Raw genomic sequence first — 10,089 nt, 5'->3', positions numbered from 1 at the left:
CCTTAAGACTTCTCAATGGTGACCTACAGATATGGTATAGTATCCTTACGGTACCATGGAGCCGGTCGGCCGTGCGGACATCACACTGGACTTGTGATCCTGTGGTCCCGGGTTCGATCCTGGGCGCCGGCGAGAAACAATGGGCAGAGTTTCTTTCACCCTATGCCCCTGTTACCTAGCAGTAAAATAGGTACCTGGGTGTTAGTCAGCTGTCACAGGCTGCTTCCTGGGGTAGAGGCCTGGTCGAGGACCAGGCCGCGGGGACACTAAAAGCCCCGAAATCATCTCAAGATAACCTCAAGATATACCTTCTTTGCCTATGTACGCCATTTCTCTTGTTGAGCTCCTTGGTGAATACAAGCACACTTAAGAGAGAACCGGTAGTGCTCGAGGTCACTTGAGGCCACATCTTCACCACATAACATACGGTGTTTAATACTATCTACAAACATCTTCCTTCATCCCCATCATCAATGTAACTATCTTCACTACAGTGTCTTCATAAATGAACTGCATAAAACAAAAACATTTAATCATGTATAAAAAAAAATGCTGAAGTTTGTCATTTAGCAAGATTGGAAAACTGGTAGAATCTAACTTAACAATAATTTATAATTAATAATAATTGGGACAGGCAGTCAGTGTATATGTAGCGAGTAAACCTTATACTCACTCCAATCTCTCATTATCTTAATGGCATAACTAATTAGCACTAAGTACAGAAGCTATAATGTTTTCCCTAATTACAGGTAACAGTTCTTCCATCCTTCTGTTATTGGAGGAAGCTGAGGTGTAGTCACCAAATATAAGCAAGCGATATGAGAATAGCCAACAGAACAATTTCCACAGTCAAGAATGTAGCACTCGACGTATGCAGTTTTAATCGCCCCAAGACGCTACAGCTTCGGCAGCAGACTAGGACCTCATCCAGCTACAACGCTCTCCCACATAGAGCTCCGCGACTCCGGCTACACTCAGCTCTCTGCTCTGCTCCAGGCTTCGTCTCAACGTCTACGACACTGCTGTATCCAAGACTACTAAATAAATATGAAAACCCACTAAACACCGTGTATCTAATCTACTCAACAACGTAACATAATCGTACGTTACATATATATACATGTTGCAACCTGTCCTCTTAAAAAGAACGTCGCTTTTGGCCGTTTGCCCGTATGGCCGAATATGGACGTAATTTGAAAAAAAATTAAAATAAATTTGGGATTTTTTTTTTTCAACAACAGTAAGTTAAGGGTTCTCTGATAGGTTAGGTTGGCAGGAAATTCTCAAAGTTTCAAACCGGTATGAAAAACGTTAATGGAAAGTTTCCTTTTCTAAGCTGGCCGAGTAAGCCGGACGACTCAAACAGAAAACGGAACAGTACGTCACTTTTGTGAGTCGATTTCATTTCAAATTACGTCTAAATTTGGCCATAGCGCGCATACGAGCGAAAAGTGACGTTATTTTTAAGAGGACGGGTTGTGTATCGAGGCCTCTTACGTAGAATCGGAAAAACCAAACTATCGTAATAATTATCCGACGTGTACACATTGTACGTCTGGCAGCGGGTAATAGCTAGTGAAGTTGTTCAAACTGTGGTTACAGCCAATTATAACTCTGACAAGACACACAACGGAATAATCTTAAGTCCAAGCATCTGCATGAATTAGTAGTCTGACCCGACAGAGTTGTAAGTTTTGTGTCAAGGAATTGAATGATGTATTGATAAACACTGACGACTCGATAAAGGCCCCGTGCTTCAAGTTCAAGTTCAAGTATGTTTATTGAGATAAGCAATAAATACATCTCAAAGGAATAGAGTAGCTTAGGGTATTTCTACCCCCCTCTACTTCAAGTCCCTCAAGGGGCGCACAAATTCAGTGAGTACAAATAGACAAATAACATTACAAGAATCCCATTTAACATTGCATTGCCCCGTGCTACATACCCTTCCCGGCTTGGTGCCTTCTTTTGATAATTACTTACTACTCGATAAAGACCGAGCCGTGGGAGACACTGAGAGTTGTATGTATAACAAATCATGCGTGAGACGCTGACACGAACGCCTATACACACACACTAATTGTGCATACACCACACAATATACATACATCTTCACTATAATGCATATTTCAAACTGGCATGTTTTACACTTTGCACGAGCAAATTATGCATTACACTCTGCATATGGCAATCAATGATAGTTTAAGATTTATGATATTTTCACATGAACGTATATTATACGTGAAATAAATACATCCTTACCCAAGTTTCCGCGTATGTTACACAAAAGATGCCGGAACACAGGCAACCTATACAAATTAATGAAGTAAATAACCGGCCATGGGTTGATAGACAAGCCAAGACATGTTATTTGTTGAGCGCATCACATCGGAACAAATTACCTAAAAAAAAAACTACAAATTTCCCAGAAAATCCGCCCCTCCCCCCCCCCCCACACACACACACACCCTAAGCCTCGGGGCTCACTTGAGACACAAAGCACCAACTCGAAAATGGTTGAGAAGAAAAAAATACTTTCTGTACAAGTGAATTAATAATTAAGGTCAACATCGGAACATCTCATCACATATAGGTCCATAAAGACGATTTTCCTAAGATAACCCACGCTAGGTGGAGCCCAATGTTCCATTGTTTTGTAGTGTGGATGCCCTTGGATATTATATTGATACTTTTAATTGATATTTGCACTAATACGTTAATTATTTATTCCATTAAGCTTGATGGTAAAAAATTTCATTCACGTGAATCTGGTTTGTTGACATTGCCTAATGCCTGAATGAATAGGGATCGACACGGTTACTATCTTACAATAAATATTATCGAAAGCGGACTAATAATCATTGAAAGTGTTAGAAATGATACAATTCTACTTTAAAATACACACATCAATATGTCAACGATTTATAGCAAAAATGTAAAAAGTAAAAATAAAGAATAATTCGACGAGAACTCAACAAAGTGGCAACCGGGTTAACCCGAGTTTCCATGAGGAGAGAATTCCATGACAGTAGTGACCCGACCACCGCGCGGAGAGGGTGTGCCAGGTAGTCTCTCGCACCAGGTGCCAGTCCTGTACACCTGTTCCTGCGTGTACTCCCTCACCTGTGTACACGCCGAGACTCCATATTACTCTCTGGAACACTAAACCAACCTAAACTCTAACCAACAACAATCCATGTTCGTTATGAATGCATGTTAACCGATAATAGTGGTTCTGGAAAATGAAATTTATTATTATTTTGTTTTAAGAATTTTGATTTGACTCATAGTGTCAAATACTGAAATATAATAAGGAATTAACGCGTTTGTAAATTGGAATAATCAGCGGGAATAGGGTTTGTAAGACTGGGGGAATACAGTACTACATATACCAGTAGACGAGGAGGAGGAGGAAGAGGTGTGTGTAGCGGTGATCAATGGATACCACCATCATCTAGTGCATATTTTTAGCATACTTCCTAAACCACTTATGGTGACTCATGCTGTCGCTATCGTTGCTTTCTGTCACTTATATATCGCTTGTCTTGTAGGCAACGTTATCTACCGCTGCCTCATGCTGTATTTACCTCACACTATAACTACCTCACACTATTGTACTTCACACTATTGCTACCTTACACTAACGCTACCTCACACTAACGCTATCTCACACTATTGCACCTCACACTAACGCTGCCTCGCACTAACGCTACCTCACACTATTGTACCTCACACTAACGCTGCCTCACACTAACGCTACCTCACACTAACGTTGCCTCACACTAACGCTGCCTCACATTAACGCTACCTCACACAATTGTACTTCACACTATTGCTGCCTCACACTAACGCTACCTCACACAATTGTACTTCACACTAACGCTACCTCACACTAACGCTACCTCACACAATTGTACTTCACACTATTGTTACCTCACACTAACGCTACCTCACACAATTGTACTTCACACTATTGCTACCTCACACTAACGCTACCTCACACAATTGTACTTCACACTATTGCTATCTTACACTAACGCTACCCTCACACTATTGCTGCCTCACACTAACGCTGCCTCATACTAACGCTACCTCACACTAACGCTGCCTCACACTAACGCTGCCTCACACTAACGCTACCTCACACAATTGTACTTCACACTAACGCTACCTCACACTATTGCTACCTCACACAATTGTACTTCACACTATTGCTACCTCACACTAACGCTACCTCACACTATTGCTACCTCACACAATTGTACTTCACACTATTGCTACCTTACACTAACGCTACCTCACACTAACGCTACCTCACACTATTGCTACCTCACACAATTGTACTTCACACTATTGCTACCTTACACTAACGCTACCTCACACTAACGCTACCCTCACACTATTGCTACTTGACACGCTACCCTCACACTATTGCTACCTCACACTAACGCTACCTCACACTAACGCTACCCCTCACACTAACGCTACCCTCACACTAACGCTACCCTCACACAATCGCAGTCTCGTATTATCGCTACCTCACACAATCTCTCATTCACGATCGCTCTGCCAGTCGCTTCAAAAGCCCTATCGCACACCTGGCTGTCGAATTGTAAGTTTCCGTATCCCAGGAAAAACTACATGCAAGTGTGATATTAAGTGACATTGCAGAAACAAAAAATATTTTCACATGTAACAAGCTTTAACGATTTAACGATCGACTCGACGCAGAGGGAGTTATGAAGGCGAGGAAATGATTGACACGTTGTCGTGGCTGTGATGGATTAAGTGGTCCTCGGGGAGACATTCTCACCACTTGCCAACTGGGTAAGTGGAAACACTTTATATATATAATTTTAAGTCCTGTTTAGCATAGGCCTGTGGGCTGTGGTTTGTCAGTGTCATATACAATTGGATTTATTCGTTCCTGTCAATCATAAAGTATATAAGGCCAGTAGGCCGTGTGGATAGACCATTTACACGAGTGCTTAATCATATATATATATATATATATATATATATATATATATATATATATATATATATATATATATATATATATATATATATATATATATAGATATATATATATATATATATAATCGTGGAATTATTTGACTCGTCCGAATCCGCTCTATTGAAGCAATTATATTTTCGATTTGTATATGGATATTTATATATTTATTTTAATTTTCTTAACAATTACTCAAAACAAAATATTCGCTCTGCTAACATAACCCAATGAAACAAAGTTTAGGAACGCTGCTTGGGCCTATGAGAACTTTTGTATTATAATAACTCCCGTTGTCAGGGTCAGGAAACCTGTTAGCCTTATCGAGGCCAACGCCTAGCCAACGAAATTGGATAGGCCAATTTCTGACCTTCTCCAAGATGCAACACACAATAGATCCAACCCCCTAACTTCCGGGTTACATATTTGACTATGTGAAGTGAAGCATCAGATGAAATGTTCCCAACCCATTTCTATCCTGCCTGGGGATTGAACCCGGGTCCCTTGGTTGTGAGCCGAGGACGCAGGCCACTGTGCTACAACTCATCAAACTACCCCATATGTGTCTCACTGTAAATCTTTGCCTCCCCCCCCCCCACACACAAAAAATAACATTCTTAAGAACCTGTAAAATAATAATTCATGTCTGAAAAATATATTTAATAGCCTTTGATTAAATCACAGATTCTTAGCATATAATTCTACCTTCCTCTGCTATTCCCAAAGGGGTCTGTAATTTTACACAGGAAGTCGCAGAATAATATGTTGATTGGCATAATTTTTCGTGTGTGCGTCCTGGTTGTGGTTGTGGAGGGCGGTGTTGAGTGCCGGGTTATGGGGGGAGACATGCTTTCTCACCTCCAGTTGAAGTGCGATAATTTATGTCGGCGCTAGTACAGTGCCGGCCTGGACAACATACACTTGTTATCCTTTAGTAAGCATGTAAAAGTAATTTAGAGAAAATCTGCCAATTGTGTTGCATTGTCGCGAACGCAGTGACTATAACGGGGTGTCTTGGATCCAATGTCTTGGACAGTCTTTATAACGGGGTGTCTTGGATGCAATGTCTTGGACAGTCTTTATAACGGGGTGTCTTGGATGCAATGTCTTGGACCGTCTTTATAACAGGGTGTCTTAAACGTATTGTCCTTATACCGGGGTGTCTTGAACGCGCACAGCGAATATATATCATTACAGTTACAATTACAAGCCAATTAACCCGTTCTCTTACCTAATGCGTTTAATTGTCTACGGAATCAACCAATCCGTTAAAAATGCGACATATTATTGCAAATCAAAGCACCATAATATTGACATTGTCAATGCATCGGTCGCTATAGGGTTAAGTGGGTTGCTTAGGTCCTTTTGGTCAAAAGCGAAGCAACTGCATTTTTCTTTACATTTCTAGTTAGGCAAACAGTTGCATTTTTTTACGGAGTGGCAAATACAGAGTATGAGTAGGGATATACCATCCTTCTGAGAAATCATGTCGTTGATGACACCAACTTAAAGGAGTTCAAACACTTGAAACCTAAACACTGTCGTTACTAGGCTAAGGTGCAAGTACATTTTGGAACAAAAAAAGTCCTGTGTTGCTCAGGATAAATTTGCCTAAGGCCTTGTTTAGCTCAGGACAAATTTACTCCAAACCTTGTGTAGTAAAAAGTTCATGAGCTACGCAAGGTGTTAGAGTAATGATATCCTGAGCTACACAAGACGTCGCGTAAAAAGATCCCAGAGTTATATAATGCGTTAAGTAATGGTGTCCTCCGCCACGCGAGGCGTTTAGCAGAAGGTTCTTTAGATATACAAAGTGTTGAGTAAAAACGTTCTTAGCTACACAAATTGTTGAGTAAAAACGTCCTTAGCTACACAAATTGTTGAATAAAAACGTCCTTAGCTACACCAATTGTTGAGTAAAAACGTCCTTACCTACACCAATTGTTGAGTAAAAACGTCCTTAGTTACACAAATTATTGAGTAAAACTGTCCTTGCCTACACCAATTGTTGAGTAAAAACGTTCTTAGCTACACCAAATGTTGAGTAAAAACGTCCTTAGCTACACCAATTGTTGAGTAAAAACGTCCTTAGCTACACCAATTGTTGAGTAAAAACGTCCTTAGCTACACAAATTGTTGAGTAAAAACGTTCTTAGCTACACCAATTGTTGAGTAAAAACGTCCTTAGCTACACAAAGTGTTGAGTAAAAACGTCCTTAGCTACACAAATTGTTGAGTAAAAACGTCCTTAGCTACACAAATTGTTGAGTAAAAACGTCCTTAGCTACACCAATTGTTGAGTAAAAACGTCCTTACCTACACCAATTGTTGAGTAAAAACGTCCTTAGCTACACCAATTGTTGAGTAAAAACGTTCTTAGCTACACCAATTGTTGAGTAAAAACGTCCTTAGCTACAGCAATTGTTGAGTAAAAACGTCCTTAGCTACACCAATTGTTGAGTAAAAATGTTCTTAGCTACACCAATTGTTGAGTAAAAACGTCCTTAGCTACACCAATTGTTAAGTAAAAACGTCCTTAGCTACACCAATTGTTGAGTAAAAACGTCCTTAGTTACAGCAATTGTTGAGTAAAAACGTCCTTAGCTACACCAATTGTTGAGTAAAAACGTCCTTAGCTACACCAATTGTTGAGTAAAAACGTTCTTAGCTACACCAATTGTTGAGTAAAAACGTCCTTAGCTACAGCAATTGTTGAGTAAAAACGTCCTTAGCTACACCAATTGTTGAGTAAAAATGTTCTTAGCTACACCAATTGTTGAGTAAAAACGTCCTTAGCTACACCAATTGTTGAGTAAAAACGTTCTTAGCTACACCAATTGTTGAGTAAAAACGTCCTTAGCTACACAAATTGTTGAGTAAAAACGTCCTTAGTTACACCAATTGTTGAGTAAAAACGGCCTTAGCTACACAAATTGTTGAGTAAAAACGTTCTTAGCTACACCAATTGTTGAGTAAAACGTCCTTAGCTACACCAATTGTTGAGTAAAAACGTTCTTAGCTACATAAATTGTTACGTAAAAATTCCTTAGCTACACAAAGTGTTGAATAAAATGTTACCGAGTCACAAAAGGTGTTTTTGTTTCACAATGCAAACATTCTTCTCTTTGATTTCAAAATTAATTAAAAAAAATTCCTTAGGCGATTTAGATTCAGCTCTAATATTATGTAAATATTGCATTTGCTGACCCAAATACCATTGGAATATTACGATATTACAAATTAATTTAGGTATAGATGTCGCCCAACTCTTCTACAGGCCGAAACTAATATAGACATGTGACTTGGTATATGCACTCTACATGTGACTAGTGTATACAGGGAGGCCTTCAGATTTGTTTGGTGTTGGGTTGTAAGTCAACCGCGTTAGGGAGATAAGGTTATTAAGGCCACCATAATACCTTACTGACTAACCAGTAAATTTGAACATAGCCCAACAGGGCTATCAGTGTATATATATACACCGAGAAGCAGAGCATACACACCTCTGTGTACATAATCATTCCTATTGTTATCATTACTGTAACTATTATTGTATAATATTTAAATAAATATAAAACAATAATATCACACAATTATACAACATAACCGATTTTGTTGTTGTTAAGAGGACAAAATAGTTTGTTTATTAACAAGTAAATATAATCAAATATATATTATTTAAAATATTATGTATATATCCCGAACCTCTGTGCTTTTCACACCATACTGTTGTGTTGAAGTGCTACTGAAAGCAGCTAGTCATGTGACCGATGGCATGTGTAATCCAACTACATAATTTGGACGCAACACCGTTGCTTGCAATGTATTATTGAATATGATCGAATGCGTTAGATCAATGATTCCAGCACGAATGTTCTCTACATAGAGAAATATACAGAAGATTCGTGCTAGAATTATTTATATAATTTCTGTAATATTCAATAACACGAGGATATACACACACATAACAAACGGCCTTTAGAAACTTGTGTAAGGAATGAACAAATCCACAAGGGCCGTGACGGGGGTTCGAACCTACGTCCGAGAGGATCCCAGATGTTGCCTTAATCGACTGAGCTACGACATGGTGTGTGTGTGTGTATATATATATATATATATATATATATATATATATATATATATATATATATATATATATATATATATATATATATATATATATATACTAAATTAGGCTAATTTGAATACAGGTAAACATTGGTTGTGGAAAGGTCGTTGACAGGAACAAATGGCCAACAAACCGTCATGGAAGGAAAGGTTTTTGGCAAGTTTTAAAAATAGACCAGACAGCGGGCTGGCGCCGGTCTTGGTCCTCCCCGCCGTCGCCTGTGACCCTCTGGCGCCTTACTTTACGAAAATCAAGTCACCGTCAAACAATATCAGTCACCGTCAAACACCAACGGTCACCATCAAACACCAACGGTCACCGTCAAACACCAACGGTCACCGTCAAACACCAACGGTCACCGTCAAACACCAACGGTCACCGTCAAACACCAACGGTCACCATCAAACACCAACGGTCACCACCAAACACCAACGGTCACCGTCAAACACCAACGGTCACCATCAAACACCAACGGTCACCATCAAACACCAACGGTCACCATCAAACACCAACGGTCACCGTCAAACACCAACGGTCACCATCAAACACCAACGGTCACCATCAAACACCAACGGTCACCGTCAAACACCAACGGTCACCGTCAAACACCAACGGTCACCGTCAAACACCAACGGTCACAGTCAAACACCAACGGTCACCATCAAACACCAACTGTCACGTCAAGACAAATTACAAAACTATAAAACTTACATATTTCTACTATAATGTACGTAGCAGTGGTCTTCGTCCTCACTTCACAACCGAGGACCAGATTAAATTCCCAGGGAGAACAGAGACGGTTGGGCACGATTTTCCTTCACCTAATGGAAGGTACCCAATCATTACGAGCATGTACATCTTTCCTCAATCTTTGACGGCTTTGGTTACATTTATTAAACAGTTTACAAGCAGGTAAACTTCCCAATCAACTGTTGTTATTGTCATAAAC

At 39.7% G+C, this 10,089-nt stretch overlaps 1 protein-coding gene across 4 annotated transcripts in view; it reads left to right on the top strand.

Annotated features, from left to right (window-relative positions):
- The first annotated feature begins 3,027 nt into the window (after nucleotides 1-3,027).
- The window catches only part of LOC123775051 (chaoptin), a 44,331-nt gene continuing 37,269 nt past the window's right edge, over nucleotides 3,028-10,089 (top strand). Inside the window, exons 1-2 of one of the 4 annotated variants that reach the window (XM_045769840.2) lie at nucleotides 3,028-3,065; nucleotides 4,672-4,827. The gene's annotated coding sequence lies outside the window, so the exon portion shown is untranslated. Of the gene's footprint in view, nucleotides 3,066-4,573; nucleotides 4,828-10,089 lie in introns of all 4 variants that reach the window. The other 3 variants (XM_045769839.2, XM_045769842.2, XM_069319344.1) reach the window with 3 other exon arrangements.

The sequence above is a fragment of the Procambarus clarkii genome, chromosome 92, assembly GCF_040958095.1.
Source record: "Procambarus clarkii isolate CNS0578487 chromosome 92, FALCON_Pclarkii_2.0, whole genome shotgun sequence".
Lineage (NCBI taxonomy): Eukaryota > Metazoa > Arthropoda > Malacostraca > Decapoda > Cambaridae > Procambarus > Procambarus clarkii.
The sequence above is the reverse complement of the archived record's forward strand: the minus strand, read 5'-3'. Positions and strand labels throughout refer to the sequence as shown.